Source organism: Schistocerca nitens, chromosome 8, assembly GCF_023898315.1.
Source record: "Schistocerca nitens isolate TAMUIC-IGC-003100 chromosome 8, iqSchNite1.1, whole genome shotgun sequence".
NCBI classification, from domain to species: domain Eukaryota; kingdom Metazoa; phylum Arthropoda; class Insecta; order Orthoptera; family Acrididae; genus Schistocerca; species Schistocerca nitens.
In genome coordinates, this window is record NC_064621.1 from 360,365,680 (window position 1) to 360,385,672 (window position 19,993).

At 46.5% G+C, this 19,993-nt stretch overlaps 1 protein-coding gene and 1 non-coding gene across 2 annotated transcripts in view; both read right to left on the reverse strand.

Moving 5' to 3' along the window:
* LOC126199569 (mucin-2-like) overlaps nt 1-19,993 on the reverse strand; it is a gene marked incomplete at its 5' end in the record, with an annotated part of 132,457 nt that overhangs the window by 109,799 nt on the left and 2,665 nt on the right. The gene's annotated exons all lie outside the window — the stretch shown is intronic.
* Nucleotides 12,892-12,967, reverse strand: Trnat-agu (transfer RNA threonine (anticodon AGU)). The gene has a single exon. It is a non-coding gene; the product is annotated as a tRNA-Thr (tRNA).

Below are 19,993 nucleotides of genomic sequence, written 5' to 3' on the forward strand. Positions count from 1 at the left end.
TGTCGCGCAGTCTTCAAGGAAGATCTTTTCCGGATTAAGATGCGCTCCGAACTTGCTCGACGAGTTCTTCGCCTAGAAATTACACGATTTCGACAGTCGCAGAATCTAAAAGTTCCCCCAGCGTTGGCAAAATGCTGTAAATATTGAAAGAGAATATACACTACTGGCCATTAAAATTGCTACACCACGAAGATGACGTGCTACAGACGTGAAATTTAACCGACGGGAAGAAGATGCTGTGATATGCAAATGATTAGCTTTTCACAGCATTCACACAAGGTTCGCGCCGGTGGCGAGACCTACAACGTGCTGACATGAGGAAAGTTTCCAACCGATTTCTCATACACAAACAACAGTTGACCGACGTTGCTTGGTGAAACGTTGTTGTGATGCCTCGTGTAAGGCGGAGAAATGCGTACCATCACGTTTCCGACTTTGATAAAGGTCGGATTGTAGCCTATCGCGACTGCGGTTTATCGTATCGCGACATTGCTGCTCGCGTTGGTCGAGATCCAATGACTGTTAGCAGAATATGGAATCGGTGGGTTCAGGAGGGGAATACGGAACGCCGTGCTGGATCCCAACGGCCTCGTATCACTAGCAGTCGAGATGACAGGCATCTTATCCGCATGGCTGTAACGTATCGTGCAGCCACGTCTCGATCCCAGAGTCAACAGATGGGGACGTTTGCAAGACAACAAGCATATGCACGAACAGTTCGACGACGTTTGCACCAGCATGGACTATCAGCTCGGAGACCATGGCTGCGGTTACCCTTGACGCTGCATCACAGATAGGAGCGCCTGCGATGGCATACTCAACGACGAACCTGGGTCCACGAATGGCAAAACGTCATTTGTTCGGATGAATGCAGGTTCTGTTTACAGCATCATGATGGTCACATCCGTGTTGGGCGACATCGCGGTGAACGCAAATTGGAAACGTGTATTCGTCATCGCCATACAGGCGTATCACCCGGCGTGATGGTATGGGGTGCCTTTGGTTACACGTCTCGGTCACCTCTTGTTCGCACTGACGGCACTTTGAACAGTGGACGTTACATTTCAGACGTGTTACGACCTGTGGCTCTACCCTTCATTCGATCCCTGCAAAACCCTACATTTCAGCACGATAATGCATGACCGCATGTTGCAGATCCTGTACGGGCCTTTCTGGATACAGAAAATGTTCGGCTGCTGCCCTGGCCAGCACATTCTCGAGATATCTCCCCAACTGAAAACGTCAGGTCAATGGTGGCCGAACAACTGGTTCGTCACAGTACGCCAGTCACTACTCTTGATGAACTGTGGTATCGTGTTGAAGCTGCATGGGCAGCTGTACCTGTTCACGCCATCCAAGTTGTGTTTGACTCAATGCCCAGGCGTATCAAGGCCGTTATTACGGCCAGAGGTGGTTGTTCTGGGTACTGATTTCTCATTATCTATGCACCCAAATTGGGTGAAAATGTAATCACATGTAAGTTCTAGTATAATATATTTGTCCAATGAATACCCGTTTATCATCTGCACTTCTTGTTGGTGTAGCAATTTTAATGGCCAGTAGTTGGTGGCTAACCTCTCTGTTATGTATATCTGTTGTGTTTATTAAGTTGTTCAAAAACGGTACGAACTTATGCGCGAGCCCGATATAAAGGATATTATTCATTTTAGTCGTTGACGGCAGCGAACAAGTGTCGATGCGGCCAAATTGAGAATGAATGGGAATCCTGTGAGTGCCTATCTTGTCGCGGTCGTGGGCGTGGTGGAGAATGTAGAGGGCCGTAATGGAGTGGGGTGGCCGGCGGCAGCCTGTGACGTGACCGCCAAGGGCGCCGGATCGGCGACTCGGCTCAGCGTCGCGGATCCGGCTGGGCAGTCGGAGCGGCACGCTGACCTTTGCCACCCCCTGACACGGACTGCGCTGCCGTCGCGGGCTGCTGCGTGCTGGGAACGGGCCCTCACACCTGCGTCTGCCTCCACAAGGCCGCCGGGCTATTCCTGGGCAAGCCGCAGGCCGCCGACCAGCCTCCGTACCGTGTTCATCTGCATCTACATCTACATCTACGTCTACATGTATACTCTACATGCCACCATGCCGTAGCCGGCGGAGGACACATTGTGTAAATGGGTAACAGCTTTTCAGAGACCGATTACAAAATTTTGTTGACTTACTAAGTGTGGTGTGCGTACTGTAAGACCTTCCGTAGACACACCATCAGATTATTTGACTTGTCGCTCTAACGAAGTAGGCGAGTGTCAGCAATATGTCTCGTGGTCTTATCGTGGTGTGTTTATCTTCTGCCGTTAGGTCAGACGATAGAAATGCCACTTGCACGCTTAGAGTAGCAGATTGACGGTGACCAACTTTAAACAGAACTTGATAATTTTCTCACACATTTATTAAAATAATAAAAAGCATAAACATTACGTAACTTGATTCTGGATGCTATTTACAATTGACAATCTGAAGTTCCTTTGGTCTTGGTACGTTAATCTTATTCTCACATATCTCTGATACTTGACAAAGTGTCTATACATTTATCTTCATGGCTATTTACTGGAATATCTACATCTACATCTACATCCATACTCCGCAAACCACCTGACGGTGTGTGGCGGAGGGTACCCTGAGTACCTCTATCGGTTCTCCTTTCTATTCCAGTCTCGTATTTTTCGTGGAAAGAAGGATTGTCGGTATGCTTCTGTGTGGGCTCTAATCTCTCTGATTTTATCCTCATGGTTCAAATGGTTCAAATGGCTCTGAGCACTATGGGAGTCAACAGCTGTGGTCATCAGTCCCCTAGAACTTAGAACTACTTAAACCTAACTAACCTAAGGACATCACACACATCCGTGCCCGAGGCAGGATTCGAACCTGCGACCGTAGCAGTCGCGCGGTTCCGGACTGCGCGCCTAGAACCGCTAGACCACCGCGGCCGGCTATCCTCATGGTCTCTTCGCGAGATATACGTAGGACGGAGCAATATACTGCTTGACTCTTCGGTGAAGGTATGTTCTCGAAACTTTAACAAAAGCCCGTACCGAGCTATTGAGCGTCTCTCCTGCAGAGTCTTGCACTGGAGTTTATCTATCATCTCCGTAACGCTTTCGCGATTACTAAATGATCCTGTAACGAAGCGCGCTGCTCTCCGTTGGATCTTCTCTATCTCTTCTATCAACCCTATCTGGTACGGATCCCACACTGCTGAGCAGTATTGGTTCAAATGGCTCTGAGCACTATGGGACTTAACAGCTATGGTCATCAGTCCCATAGAACTTAGAACTACTTAAACCTAACTAACCTAAGGACAACACACAACACCCAGTCATCACGAGGCAGAGAAAATCCCTGACCCCGCCGGGAATCGAACCCGGGACCCCGTGCTCGAGAAACGAGAACGCTACCGCGAGACCACGAGCTGCGGACACTGAGCAGTATTCAAGCAGTGGGGAACAAGCGTACTGCAACCTACTTCCTTTGTTTTCGGATTGCATTTCCTTAGGATTCTTCCAATGAATCTCAGTCTGGCATCTGCTTTACCGACGATTAACTATATATGATCATTCCATTTTAAATCACTCCTAATGCGTATTCCCAGATAATTTATGGAATTAACTTCTTCCAGTTGCTGACCTGCTATTTTGTAGCTAAATGATAAGGGATCTATCTTTCTATGTATTCGCAGCACATTACACTTGCCTACATTGAGACTGAATTGCCAATCCCTGCACCATACGTCAATTCGCTGCAGATCCCCCTGCATTTCAGTACAATTTTCCATTGTTACAACCTCTCGATACACCACAGCATCATCTGCAAAATGCCTCAGTGAACTTCCGATGTCACCCACAAGGTCATTTATGTATACTGTGAATAGCAACGGTCCTATGACACTCCCCTGCGGAACACCTGAAATCACTCTTACTTCGGATGACTTCTCTCCATTGAGAATGACATGCTGCGTTCTGTTATCTAGGAACTCTTCAATCCAATCACACAATTAGTGGCTCTGAGAACTATGGGACTCAACTGCTGTGGTCATAAGTCCCCTAGAACTTAGAACTACTTAAACCTAACTAACCTAAGGACAGCACACAACACCCAGCCATCACGAGGCAGAGAAAATCCCTGACCCCGTCGGGAATCGAACCCGGGAACCCGGGCGTGGGAAGCGAGAACGCTACCGCACGACCACGAGATGCGGGAATCACACAATTAGTCTGATAGTCCATATGCTCTTACTTTGTTCATTAAACGACAGTGGGGAACTGTATCGAACGCCTTGCGGAAGTCAAGAAACACGGCATATACCTGTGAACCCGTGTCTATGGCCCTCTGAGTCTCGTTGACGAACAGCGCGAGCTGGGTTTCACACGACCGTCTTTTTCGAAACCCATGCTGATTCCTACAGAGTAGATTTCTAGTTTCCAGAAAAGTCATTATGTTCGAACATAACACGTGTTCCAAAATTCTACAACTGATCGACGTTAGAGATATAGGTCTATAGTTCTGCACATCTGTTCGACGTCCCTTCTTGAAAACGGGGATGACCTGTGCCCTTTTCCAATCCTTTGGAACGCTACGCTCTTCTAGAGACCTACGGTACACCGCTGAAAGAAGGGGGGCAAGTTCCTTCGCGTACTCTGTGTAAAATCGAACTGGTATCCCATCAGGTCCAGCGGCCTTTCCTCTTTTGAGCGATTTTAATTGTATCTCTATCCCTCTGTCGTCTATTTCTATATCTACCATTTTGTCATCTGTACGACAATCTAGAGAAGGAACTACAGTGCAGTCTTCCTCTCTGAAACAGCTTTGGAAAAAGACATTTAGTATTTCGGCCTTTAGTCTGTCATTCTCTTTTTCAGTACCATTTTGGTCACAGAGTGCCTGGACATTTTGTTTTGTTGCACCTACCGCTTTGACATAGGACCAAAATTTCTTAGGATTTTTCGCCAAGTCAGTACATAGAACTTTACTTTCGAATTCATTGAACGCCTCTCGCATAGCCCTCCTCACACTACATTTCGCTTCGCGTAGTTTTTGTTTGTCCGCAAGGCTTTGGCTATGTTTATGTTTGCTGTGAAGTTCCCTTTGTTTCCGCAGCAGTTTTCTAACTCGGTTGTTGTACCACGGTGGCTCTTTTCCATCTCTTACGATCTTGCTTGGCACATACTCATCTAACGCATATTGTACGATCGTTTTGAACTTTGTCCACTGATCCTCAACACTATCTGTACTTGAGACAAAACTTTTGTGTTGAGCCGTCAGGTACTCTGTAATCTGCTTTTTGTCACTTTTGCTAAACAGAAAAATCTTCCTACCTTTTTTAATATTTCTTTGTCCCTGCCACCCGTTATGAACGTTTGAGTCTCCCAGTCTATATCCGGCAAATTAAAATCTCCACCCAGAACTATAACATGGTGGGGCAATCTACTCGAAATATTTTCTAAATTATCCTTCAGGTGCTCAGCCACAACAGCTGCTGAGCCAGGGGGCCTATAGAGACATCCAATTACCATGTCTGAGCCTGCTTTAACCATGACCTTCACCCAAATCATTTCACATTTCGGATCTCCATCAATTTCCTTCGATACTATTGCACTTCTTATCGCTATAAACACGCCTCCCCCTTCACTGTCCAGCCTGTCTCTGCGGTATACATTCCAATCTGAGTTTAGGATTTCATTACTGTTTACATCTGGTTTCAGCCAACTTTCTGTCCCTAGTACTATATGAGCGTTGTGACCGTTTATTAATGAGAGCAGTTCTGGGACCTTTCTATAGATGCACCTGCAGTTTACTATTAGCACATTAATATTGTTATTCCCTGTTGCATTTTGCCTACTCCTACCTTGCCACGTCTCAGGAGGCGTCTTGTCGGGCCTAGGGAGGGAATTCTCTAACCTAAAAAACCCCCATGTGCACTCCACACGTACTCCGCTACCCTTGTAGCCGCTTCCGGCGTGTAGTGCACGCCTGACCTATTTAGGGGGATCCTACATTTCTCCACCCGATAGCGGAGGTCGAGAAATTTGCACCCGAGATCTCCGCAGAATCGTCTGAGCCTCTGGTTTAAGCCTTCCACTCGGCTCCAAACCAGAGGACCGCGATCGGTTCTGGGAACGATACTACAAATAGTTAGCTCTGATTCCACCCCGCGAGCGAGGCTTTCCGCCTTCACCAATTCCGCCAACCGCCTGTACGAACTGAGGATGACCTCTGAACCCAGACGACAGGAGTTATTGGTGCCGACATGAGCAACAATTTGCAGTCGGGTGCACCCAGTGCTCTCTATCGCCGGCGGCAGGGCCTCCTCCACATCTCGGATGAGACCCCCCAGCAAGCAGACAGAGTGAACACTGGCCTTCTTCCCCGACCTTTCCGCTATTTTCCTATGGGACTCCATCACCCGCCTAACGTTGGAGCTCCCAATAACTAATAAACCCCTCTCCCCGTGTGCCTGCTCGGACGTTGCTGAAAGAGCAGCCACATGTCCACTCACAGGCAGAGCGGGCGATGCCACACGGCCAGCCTCCACATTTACCCTCCGCCTCGTGCGCCGCGAACGCCGCTGAACCCGCCACTTCCGTTGGGGAGAGGGTAGCCCAACCGCGCCCTGTACCCGCGAAGATGTCTCGACAACAGGAACAGTGGGTGAAGCATGTAACACCTGGGGTGTACCATGCGACGCACCAGACTCCCCACTGCCGCTACACTCCGAGGCAGCAGCCTGAAGACGGCTGACCGTGGCCATCAACACGCTCAGCTGTTCGCGAACAGTCGCCAGCTCCTCCTGCGTCCGTACACAGCAGCCACACATCCTATCCATCCTAAGAAATCAGTTTACTGTAGAGAGTTAATCAACTTTTAACTAGAATGCCAATTCACTAAAGGCAGCTGATTGTTGACTAAACTGTGATTGCTAGCCACTTCTTGTAGAAAACAAATATGGTAATCTTATTAGGTGCCGACTGAAACTTAACTATAGACTGGTACAGACTAATGCAGACTGGTACAGACTGGTGCAGACAAATGCAGACTAATGCAGACTGACTAATCGGAGGTCTGTACACTCGTTATAATACCTCGCGCGTTCAGGTATCACTGCGCGAGTGTGATCCGCGAGGAGAAAAGGTTCTACGTTAGCAGCAATCTCATTGGCTGCGTTACGTATTAATACGCGGATCGGCGGAATTTGGTCCGTCTCTAAGGCAGCGCCATCTCGTAGTGCGGAGACAGATGAGCGCTGCGCCTGCGCTGTTGTGCTTAGCGGGGCGCGCTCTAATGGGAAAGTTGTGTATGTGCTGACTACGCGGAACTATGTACACAACACTAAGCAACATGTTTCCAGGTACCAACTTAATCATCAGGCTACAACTGAAAAAAAACACTCATTTAACACAAGTAGACATAGATACAATAGCTAGTCTTTACAGTCTTGGCATGGTTTTGGTAATGCTATCGTCATTAACATGAAATTGTCACAGTCTGTCTAACTGTAACATGCACTGCCCAGTCACATTAATGAGACCACCTGTCAGAAGCGCGAGTAGACACTTTTTGTAGGAAGAGAGCCAATGAGGCTCTAGAACGTACCGTCAGCGGTGTCGAGTCATGGTGACTCCGTGCCGTCGAGCGAACAGCCCGAATGAGGTTGTCCCACAGGGAATTCGGTGGTCATGGCTGCTCTTCGAACTACACTTGTATACTACGAGCTCTGTCATACTTTGCGTTGTGCTGCTGATAGATGCCACCGTGCTGAGAAAATCAAACCGCATGTATTGGTCGATATTGTCCCCAAGGATAAATGCGTACTTGTTGAGCATTGGCGCCATATTTTACTTCGCGTGGGTCTTGTCTGGCGCCACTGGCTCGAGTTTGCTATTGATTTACTATTTGTTCAGTAAGCATCTTTGGTCGAAGTCAGCCTAGGAGGAAGTGCTGGCCGTGAGGTGTGTCTCTGGGTGGGAAGAGAGTTGGTCTGAGACAGCGGAGTTCCACGGTTAGAGAAGAGTTGTTTGTGACATCGGGTTCCTATCTGAGAGCTGACTTAGGCTGTTTGAGCCAAGGTGGTCTGCGAAAGCAGCATCCGTCCGACACAGGAAATTGACTGTTGGACGAGTGGTGTGTGGGACGTGTCTGTCGGTTGGTGGGGTCCGCCTTCATAACGTCCGCCAGCTAGTGCGGGCCTCCAGCTGTGGAAAGGGTCAATTTTGTGTCCGTCCGATCGTTGGTTAGCGATACCGCAATTTATCGGGTTGTATGGACTGCCGCTTCACGTTGCTCGCAGCCTGCCTGCCAATTCGAGCACACTTGTCTTGATCCATTATGCCTAGCAGAATGAGATCACGCAGAGAATGCCACAAAAACATTCCCCAGACCATAACGGTTCCAGTTGGTTGCGGTGTGTTTGCTTTCAGATGTTTCACCCCGTACACGCCAACGGCCGTCTGTCCGATGGAGCATTAAGCTTGATTCATATGGAAAAGACATCTGTTGGCACCCAGTGGATGTTCAGTTGCGGTATTGGCGTACAGTCTTCTTCGGCAATGAACATCAGTCAGCATGCGTGCATGAACCATGCGCCTGTTGTGGAAGCCCATATGCAGGATCGTTCGCTGAAGATTGTTGAGCAGATACTCTTCGTTGGCCCGTGGTTCATCTGGGCGGCCAGATACTCAACAGCTGCCCGTCTGTTCGGCAGTACACGTCTCCCCGTTCTGTTGTTCACACCTGTCATTTGTGGCCTCGGTGTCGGTTTTAGATAGCGCCGTTTAGCCATCCGTGTTGTACTTTAACCACAGTGCCACACGAACAGTTTACAAACTTTGCTGTTTCGAAATTGCGTCAACCCTTGGCCCGAAAGCCAATGATCATGCTCTTCTGGACGTCAGTCTCTAAAGCACCTTTCATATTTTTCGAACAGTCAAGGCCCATTAATAGTAAATATGGTTTTAGATGGAAGTAATATATAGTGTGACACACTAATATAGTGTTACATAATGCAGTTAAATTATATAAAATAGTTAATTGACACTAATATAGTGTGTGAAAAGAAGCAAAGAAATAAATGAGAATTACCGTTGAAAACAATGGAACCGTTGACACAAACACCGGGAACGGGAATCGGAACGGAATAGCTCACCGCTCGGCCGTTAGTCACCATCCAAGACTAACTCTCCACAAAACTACACGGCAGACGTGAATATGCAAGAAGGGAGTACGACGTATGTGCGACAGGGAAATATTAAGCTTTCCGCATTCTAGACTACGACACCTCAACTTTCGTTTACGCAGTTCGAATGCATATTTCAGCAGCGTCGGGTGTTCATTGTCACGGATAAATTTAATATTATGGTTTCACATCTGGATTTAGAAGTAACTGAGGAAACTGAAGATACCTTGTCACCGCAAGGTTTTACTGTAATAAAGGAAACTCTCGTACGGGGCTGTATACTATCACAAGAATCGGCGATTACAAAAGAGTTTAACGGGCGAAAACATGGGCAGTGAAACTCTGTCACAAGTGCTCAAAGTTTACTTACATTAGTTAGGCCGAAACTTCTATTTGAACAGTCTTTACGCACACTATGATTTCGTAGGCTGCCAGCCACCATTTGTGCCGCCATTGCTGCCCAGACGGACATGCCACTGCAAGAGTTCAAAGAAGGCTCACTGCGTAAGTGAAGTTTCCGTGTGTGCGCTAAAATCAGCAATAGTCAAAGCACGGGGGGCAGGAGCAGGCAAGAAAGTGGAAGCTCACGGCACATAACGTGCACAAATACTTCGCTCCGGGAGCACGTATCGGACGAACCCAGGATGGAGTAGCAACCAACACAAGTGGCAAAACTGAATATGCAGGTAGTCACACACAACATATACTACGAGCTCGCAGGCGGAAAAAATGTAAGCTGTCATGCAACAAGACTCGCCGGAACGCTGTTGCTGGAATCATAGGCGCTTCGGCAACTCAGCGCGTCAATGCAGTCAATCCTGCAGTTACCCAAATTTCAAAGACGGATGCTGGAGGGCGCTAAGGTGCGTCGGCAGCAGGATAAGCGCCTGAACCAGAGTGAGAGAAAAAGAAGATATGCAAACGCCACATCAGCAGCAGTCAACCAGTCACAGCGATTGTCTGTACAGAGTCAGTTATCGATACGGGTTCAGAAGTTAGTGCCTGTCCAAAGAGGTGCCGGTGACACATCGACGGCAACAAGGCAACATATACTTACCACGGCCAACAACTCCAGGCTCGCTACCTACGGTAAAAAACGATTAACGCTACATATGAATTCAAATCTGAAATGGTTCAAATGGCTCTGAGCACTATGAGACTTAACATCTGAGGTCATCACTCCCCTAGAACTTAGAACTACTTAAGCCTAAGAACATCACACACATCCATGCCCGAGTCAGGATTCGAACCTGCGACCGTAGCAGCAGCGCGGTTCCTGACTGAAGCGCCTAGAACCGCTCGGTCACAGCGGCCGACGCACACTATAGCTGTGGCACATGGAAAGGAGACGTTTAACACGATAGAATGCTTCAATTTTTAGAGTATACATGTTGATGACAACTTGGACTGGAAGAAACTTATTACTGAGCTGCTCAAATAGTTAAGTTCAGTTACTTTTGCTCGTCGTGTAATTGCTTGTCTCACAAAAGAACGAATCAAACCTCCTAACACGTTTTGCATATTTATTGTTAATAATGTCCTATGGAATAATTTTCTGGGATGACCCTTCAGTTAAAAAGAAAGAACTGGTTCCACAAAAGTGGGCAGTAAGAATAATATGTGGCGTTCACAAGCAGTCTGAGAAATAATACACTGTTAAGACTACTATTAAATTAGGCCAGTGTGCCATTTAGGAACTTGTAAATGGCCAGTATGTAGCCATCCACTGAAACAAATCGTTTAAACATATCCTTTAAACTGACACGTTCCACGTCATTTAGATAATAAATCTATCAGATAATCTGTGAAACATGTAACTAACTGTGACGGTTCAATTACGTCACGCTTTGCATACCCGTTCAACAGCTGTGGCACGATTTGTAGCGTTGACGTCGCCGACAACTTGCTGAGAGGGAGCTGCATTGCCGGCTTTAGCAAATGTAAAAGCCTGCTCGGATCCTTACCCAGCTACCGCCAACCCCCCCCCCCCCCCCTCGCTCCCCTCTCTTCCTACTAACAGCCGCTGTGTAAAGTGACGTCAAACTGACGTGTCACTCGATGCAACAGATGCCATATTAGTTTCGTCGGGTCTTGCTTGTTTTTCTTTTATAAATTGCGGCATGCCATCTCAAGGGAATGGCGCATGGAGCATTTATCACAAATACGTCACCATTAGTACGATTTCTTATAATTAAATGCCAGTTAGTGAAGCATTGGCGGCAAAAGCCTTCAGGACAATTTATGATGAATAGTGATATTACTGACTGTACGTATTCATCGCGGCCGGAAAAAAGTACTAAAAGGCGTAGAGTTACGAAACCAAAGAAAATAGGTACGCGTCCTGCTGTATGCTAATATTTTGCTTTCATCTTAGACTTTTTTAACGGGTTCTGAGAGGCTAACATGCCCTATCTGGTGGTTTCTTTATTTATACTTGCGTATTACGAAAGCCGCGTGGTTAGAGGCGCCATGTCACTGACTGCAATGCTCCTCCCTCCGGAGGTTCGAGTTCTCCCTCGGGCATGGGTGTCTGTGTGGTTCTTAGCATAGGTTAGTTTAAGTAGTGTGTAAGCCTAGGGACAGATGACCTCAGCAGTTTGGTCCCTTAAGAAATCACACACATTAGTATTACGAAAATATGCAGTTTTAGCGACACACCTCATTAAAGATATCTCTAAAATACGTCGTTCTAAACAGGGTTTGTTCTGCTAAAGCGTCGGGAAATGTACGTAAATTTCAAATGTGTGGAGGTACTGCACTTAGTACTGAACTTCAGTTACAGGTAGCGTTGAAGATATGTATTGTATTGTATTGTATGCTCACCGAGGACCTAGCAACGACAGAGAGGCTCCGTCCCCGCCGCAGCCGCAGTGGTCCTCAACCCCACGATGACTACCGCAGTGCCGCGTGGGATTAGCCGAACGGTCTAGGGCATTGCAGTCATGGACTGTGCGGCTGGTCCCGGCGGAGGTTCGAGACCTCCCTCGGGCATGTGTGTGTGTGTGTTTGTCCTTAGCATAATTTAGGTTAAGTAGTGTGTAAGCTTAGGGACTGATGACCTTAGCAGTTAAGTCCCATAAGATTTCACACACATTTGAAATTTTTTTTTGATCTACCGCAGTCCACTTCACCCCTCCGCCGCCCCACACTGAACCCAGGGTTATAGTGCGGTTCGGCCCCCGGTGGACCCCCCAAGGAACGTCTCACAACAGACGAGTGTAACCCCTGTGTTTGCGTGGTAAATGGCGGTGTACACGTACGTGGAGAACTTGCTTGCGCAGCAATCGCCGACATAGTGTAACTGAGGCGGAATAAGGGGAACCAGCCCGCATTCGCCGAGGCAGATGGAAAACCGCCTAAAAACCACTCACAGACGGGCTGGTTCACCGGAGCTCGACACAAATCGGCCGGGCGGATTCGTGCCGGGGACCAGGCGCTCCTTCCCGCCCGGAAAGCCTTGCCTTAGACCGCACGGCCAACAGGGCGGGCTTTGAAGACATGTAGTTTGACACTGTTTGCTGGTTTCTCATTACAACTAAGGCGGAAATGTAAAGCAGAACACGGAGTACTGACGACCAACATAACCTGAAGGAAGATTAGCATTAACACACTGGTTATATGTAATTTGAAGGAGTTGGGGGGAGGCAGAACGGCAGAGGACTAGTGATGTCAGCTGTATCGGGGCTTTTGGCGGAATCAGCGGCGACGCAAGAAAATGTATACCGGACCGGGATTCGAACCCGGGATCTCCTGCTTACTAGGCAGTTGCGTTAAACACTGTGCCACCCGGACACAGTGTTTACCGTAACTGCACACCTCCCTCCCGACCGACTCTAGTCCCACCGAGCGCTACCTATCTGCTGTCCCTGTCCATGTTCTCCATGCTTGCTACTCTGAAATTCCCAGGGGCGGTCGGATGTAGTTGTGCGTTGGATTGATGGATTGGTTGCCCATCTAGGTGAATCAGTTACGACTGTCACACTGGTTACTTGATAAAATCTGTTATATACTTTTTGGAGGGAAAGAGCGTGATTCTGGATAAACCTTTATCATCAAAAATCTCTAACATAACAGTGATACGTCAGCCATATAATTACAGACAGCATCAACATAGGCAACGAGAACTATAGGATCTTTCGGATATTTTTAATTTTAATCAACATAATAAATACATATTCGCACTTATTTACTTTCACGGGAATTTCTTGCGCTTTTACTTTTGCTTGTTCTTATTTATTCCGTTTCCGCTTGGTGCAAGCAAGTATGATGAATTTTATCGTCTTTCTCCCGTCCACAGTTGGTCAAAATTGCTGCGAGCGAAATATTTGGCTGCTGTTTCTGCGATTTCCCAGGGCCCCTGAACACGTGGTGTCAGTATCTCGCTCAGCTTACTCGAAATGTGCTGCTGGACACGTAGACGCCATTTTGACGACGCTTCCGTGTCTACCCTCCGCAGCCGTGCACGCTTTAAGCTCATCTGCCTGTTTCAGAGGTGCTGCTTTCCGGGACGGTCTCATTCCTTGTCGAGCAACCGACAAGGAAATATCTGACGGACAGCATGTGCTGTACGGGCGCAGTTTACTATGTGTCTTAGCTCTGAGACAACTGGGTCCCCCAACTTCGGTTTCGTCAAGTTAAAAAGGTGATTACTTTGGAACATACACTTCCCATGCGTTGCCGATTCATAATGAAAAATCTGTGCTACTTTGTGTTGCTTGTTGAAGCGCTGTTGCTGCGTGTTGTTCGAGAAGGACCATAATTACTGCTTACCTTTTTCTTTGCTCTTATGTTGTCTACCGTGTATGTGGTAGACATCCGTTTAAGATAAAGCGTTCCCTTACGAACTGAATTTGTTTTGTGTAGCTCTCAGCCTGAATCTTAAGTTGGACGTAAGGACTTTGGATACTAATGTTGTTTTAAAAATATTTGTTTTACAAACCTATGATCTCAATGCTGTTTCCTTTAATTCTGCTCAATAATCCAAACTGTTTATAAATGTATAAATAAATATAAAAACGTAAGTCGGCAGTAACAGATCATGCACTGGGACCATGGAACCATCAAATTCGTTTTTGGGGTACTATGGGTTCATGAAGATGAAGCATTACTACGTTAGAATGTATAAAGCAGACATAGAAATTCAATGCACAAAAATAGCTCTAATAGAAAATAAGAAGGATTGAAATCAGACAAGTTACGGGTATTAGTGCTTAATAAAGCAGAGAGCCGCAGCTCTTCTCCGCTACACACATCGGCGCGGCTCCACGATCTTAGGTAGCTAAAACGTCACGAACCGTTGCGTGGATATGTTTAAAAAGCTGGGATTGCTGAGCGTCTTTGCTATTGTTTCTGCTTTCTGCATCGTTTGAGTCTCTGATGATGTCTCCAACACCGGAACACGAAACGTTAGGAACAGAAATATGCAGCCTAAAGCCAACAAACCAAAAATCAGGGAGGACATCCTTTACTATGTGTGTGAATCTCCACTAGAAAAGAAACCTACAAAGTGACTTTTGTATGCTTCGGGACAGAGAGCGGATTTATGTTATGTTTTTGCTGTTTGTAATTTTGATTCCTCCTTGTTTGTTACTATCTACAGTTGTAATTTATTTTCGAGAGAGAATAAAAGCTGTTGTAGAGCAGTAGTTCGACTGCTTAAATGGTACGTAAAGCGCCATGCAAGAGCGCCACAATAGTGCCCCTACTGGTCGCAGAGATGCCATGCGATGTCTTGATGACTCTTCAGAATATAAGTCGTGTTTGTATTAGCATTTATGTTCTCAATGACATATAACCATCTCCGGTAATAAGTTGAATTTCTCATCGGAGGCTAAGTATACATATTTCATTAGCAGCCACTGCTGTAATGGCAAACGAGCGCAGTTTTCCTGCTTTTTATATTATTTAGTGAGCATGAGAACGTCGCGAAAATTCACAACAAAATGCAGTGGGAAACGGTACAAGAAAGGCACTGTGCGTCGCAGACAGCCTCGTGCTGAATCGGCAGTGCTAATGCTGACCGTACACGACGCTGCAATCACGCCGATCCGAAGTGAACAGAGTATAGTAATTCCAAATTAGCTGGCAGTTGGTGCTTCGGTCGTTCCGGTATGTCCGCTAGTCGCCTCTAGACGGACGGGTGGCGCTACAAATGAAGATACCTGTCGCCATTAATGGCCACGCCCCCAACGGAGCTACTAGTGTTCTCCCATGGGTGCTGCTACAAGAGAAGATACCTGTCGCCATTAATGGTCACACCCCCAATGGAGCTAATAGTGTTCTCCCGCGGGTGACGCTACAAATGAAGATACCTGTCGCCGCTAATGGCCCCTCCCCCCCCCCCCCCAATGAAGCTAATAGTATTCCGTTACGCCTTTTATAAGATAGCGCATGCAGAGATCCGACAGAAGATACGACGATCGTTGGAATAGTGCCATCGACGCCTGCTCCATAATAATGAGTTTCTAGAAGCGACTAGTTGTTGAACCAAGGATAGTATGCAGTTAGATGTATAATTACAAACGCAACAGACGAATTAAAGTATTTTCATTTGCCAGCTTATCCACGTGAGATTATTGCCAATACAAATGTGTGAGTTTTGTCTATGAAACTATATGTCTTCCGAGATCCTAAGTTTCGAAAAGCGGCAAGTAACGTGTTACTCCCTCTAACATAGATATCGAGTAATGGCCATGGCGCTAAAATGAGAGGAACTCGGGCTCATACAGAGAGTTCCCGACAGTCTTTCTTCGCGTGTGCCATCTGTAGTACCATCTGTAAATGGAATAGGAAGGGAGGGAAATGATCGTGAGACGGCAGGTGGGATTGTTTTGGATGGTTGAGAGGTGTTTGCAACAGTACTCAAAAAAAAAAAAAGGATGTTTTTGCTGTCAGCACAAAAGCATACATTTAAAAAAACTACAGCCAAGAGAGGAAGCCGCAGTTACCCTTCCAATTTCATTATCAGAATGTATAACAATGGACTATAATTTAAAAAAACAAACAAAACAACAGCACTTACGTTAAATACCTGAGCTCAGAGCATTTTAGTCAATATTCACCTAAAGGTGGTCAGAAGACAGCGCCGAAATATCGTGGCAGGAAGTTGGAGATATTCGGCTATTCTCCCGAAATTTTATGGATCATTTCGTAAGCCGGGAAAGTTTTAAATTTCGCAGTAGTGAGATGGTCGCACAAAATATTAGTCACCCCCTCAAAAAAAGGACACTGGTGGGTTTGTAGAACTGTTAATGTTGTGGAACTCGTACCAGGCGCTCATGTGGCTGTGCATGTCCTGCCAATGAAGTGTAACGTTCCAGTCAGTTGAATGGAATCAGCACAGTAAGACGGGTCGATGTAGAGAATGGCAGGAAGGAGCTATCGTCTTCAGATGCACCCATGACAACACCATGAATGAATTTAATTAATATGTGGGAGTATTTGGAACAGCAGGTGGAACGTAGCAGTCAGTATCCCTGCAATTTCGTAGCTCTGCACGAGAGTCGCCAGAGAGACAGTTCTGACGTTCCGCTTGATGAAGGAAGACTGAAGAAAAAGCAAGACACGCTCATAGGATTTGTAGACCTAGAAAAATCGTTCGACAATGTAAAATGGTGCAAGATGTTCGAAATGAGATAAATAGGAATAAGTTATAGGGAAATGCGGGTTATATACAAAGCGTACAGGAACGAAGTGCTAGCATTAAAAAGGGCGTAAGACAGGGATGCAGTCCTCCGTCCTACCGCTCAGCCTGTACATCCAAGAAGCAATTACGGAAATAAAAGGAAGTTTCAAAAATTAGATTAAAATTCAGGGTGAAAAGATATTAATAGTCACGTCCGCTGAAGTTCGGGGTGAAAGTGAAGAAGAATAACGTGATCTGCTGAATGGAATGAACAGTCTAAAGAGTATAAAATGTGGATTGAGAGTAAGCAGAAGAAAGGCGAAAGTAATGAGAAATAGCTGAAATGAGAAGAGCGAGAAACTTAACAGCAGAACTGGTGATCATGAAATAGATGAAGCTAGGGAATTCTGCTACCATGAAAGAAGAAGAAAAAAAAAAAAAAAAAAAAAAAAAAAAAACATGACGGACGGAGCGAGGAGGACCTAAAAAACGGACCAGCACAGGCAAATTGGGCATTCTTGGCAAAAAGAAGTCTACTAGTATCCAACATAGGCCTCAATTTGTGTTTTGCTTTTAAATTTCCTCCTCAGTTGTAATGAGAAATCAGCAAAAAGATTTTTTTAACGTCTGGAGCACAGTACTGTATGGTAGCGAACCATGAACAACGGGAAAACCGAAACAGAAAAGAATCGAAACATTTGAGATGTGATGCTACCGAAGGAAGTTGAAAATCAGTGGGCTGATAAGGAATGCGGAGGTTTTCTGCAGAATCGGCGAAGAAAGGAAAGTATGGACAACACTGATAAGAACAAGACACAGGATGATAGGACTTCTGCTGAGGTATCAGGGAATAACCTCTGAGCATTAGAGGGGACTTTAGAAGGTAAAAACCGTAGAGGAAGACACAGATTGGAATACACCCAGCAGATAATCGATGATGTAAGATGCAAGTGCAACTCTGAGAGGTTCCAACTTGCAGAGGTTGGCGTAGGAGAGGAATCCGTAACGGAACTCATCAAACCAGATGACTGACTACACAAAAGAAGGAAAAGGAATTCGTCTCCTAATTGAGGGTATTATCAAGGGTAGAGGCTGTCGCGGCTGCTACGGTCGCAGGTTCGAATCCTGCCTCGGGCATGGATGTGTGTGATGTCCTTAGGTTAGTTAGGTTTAAGTAGTTCTAAGTTCTAGGGGACTGATGACCACAGCAGTTGAGACCCATAGTGAAAAAAAAAAAAAAAAAAAAAAAGAAAGTTAGAGGCTGTGTTGCACGGTATTGGGGTGATGCCTGCTGTGGCAAGTGTGCTTATTTCTACTGCCAGTCATTGCCGCTTAAAGGGAGGGTCTCGTGTTCATGGTAGCAGCCGTTCTGCTGCTATGTCACAAGCCGCGCTTTTCCATGACGTCAGCTGCGCCGTGTGTGTTACGTCCATGAAAGGCAAGCGGTCTCGTCTCCTGCAGTGCTGACGGTCGGCCCGTTTTCCTTTCCTCAGCTGCTCAGTGGTGCGTCCGTTAATGTGTGGAGGGGGGGGGGGGGGAGGGGCAGCGGTCTGCGGGTGGTGCCCCGTTGCGTCACAGCGGCCGGGGTCAAGGACGGCTCGTCGGCGCTGGCCGTCACGGACGGGGTACGTATACACCGTTAGCGTTGTACATCAATGAGCCTGCAACCTGCGCAGCAGAACCGCGTTATTCTGTAAATTACCTGGTGTCCTACAGCACGGGTGCATGTAGTAGTTACCAGCAGAAATCAGACACAGTGAACCACCATTTTCGATGAGCTTCGGCTTTCTAGTAGCGGGCCATTGGTCTTGTGAAAGAGTTGAAGTCACTACGCTTTCGTTTCCGAAAACTTTAGGACCAAATGTCATGATGCGGGGTCCGCTTCCGACGATGTAAAATCGTTAGACCCCTCGACATTAAGGAACTTTTATTTATACGTATCAGGTCCGCATCTTCAACAAAGTGAACAATCAGTGATTACAATCCTTTGCAGATACGGTTGAGAAGTTAAGCTGCAGTTAATGTTTCTTGTAGCCAAGTCGTTTAATGCTTGCTTTCAAATAGGACATATCCTGAGACATCAAGAAATACGAGTAGTTATTTTGTTAATGGAGGAAAGTGTACGTATGTGGGGCGAAGCGGTAAGACTGTAGAGGGAGACCAAGGCCAGACACTAGCATGGAGAGTTGCATCAAATCAGACCCAACAAACAACTCATGTTGTAATACACTGTGCAAAAGAAAAGTATGACTATTTGAACGCCCCCCCCCCTCCCCTCCATAATTGTCTCTCACTGCGACGCATAAATTTGAAATCCGGCTCAAAGGTGCTGTAGGCACCTTCTTCTTTAATGGTGAAACAGTTGGAGCCCTGCGTTGTCATCCTCGTGCTAGGTGATGCTTCAAACAGAGACGTGTCGACAAATGCGAAAAAAAACGGCTCAGAAGTTCATCTGCGGTGTGTTAAATGACCTCACATTGGCACCAAATTTACCCATAATACTGCCTAACGCCACCGTGGATGTGTCACGCGATGGGAAGGTCGTCACATCCCCTGCTACCCACATTTCACCCCTTCTTCTGACTCCTGTCCGATGTAGGTCTGAACAGCGACACCAATATTGAAATCACATGGTTTTCTTATGGGTGACTGAGGAAAAAATTTCATATACACCGCCGCTCAGAGTCGACACGGAAAGCCCTCAGGAGGTGGAATAAAGGGCGTCAATGAAACAACCCTTTTCCGTGGGGCGTTGATTTCCACACGTTCCGCGGTCGAAAACCATAGTTCGCAGTGTGACGTTCTCGACAACGTTCGACGCTGGTGATTTCCTCCTGGACGATTTAACCTTGCTCTAAGGATGTCGTAGGATTTCAACTCCACTGAACATGATCTGACCCATTTGGCTTTTAAGTTGTGCATTTTAGAGCCCATGTTTACCAGATATTTTTCTTGTTTTGGTTCATACCACCACCTCTGAAAGTCTGTCACTGGAATTCTGGTTGATCCTGTACATTCTTGTCTTTTGATACTGAAATGCGCACATTGAACCGACATCGTCCAGAATTATAATGAGATGGTTACTTGTATGCACGGCTCTTGCATAATTATACGTTGCGTAGTTTTTTAGATTTACTGACGAGAGGTACTTTGCTACTGCATTTCTTGTGAAGAAGATTAGTTTCTTTGTTCGG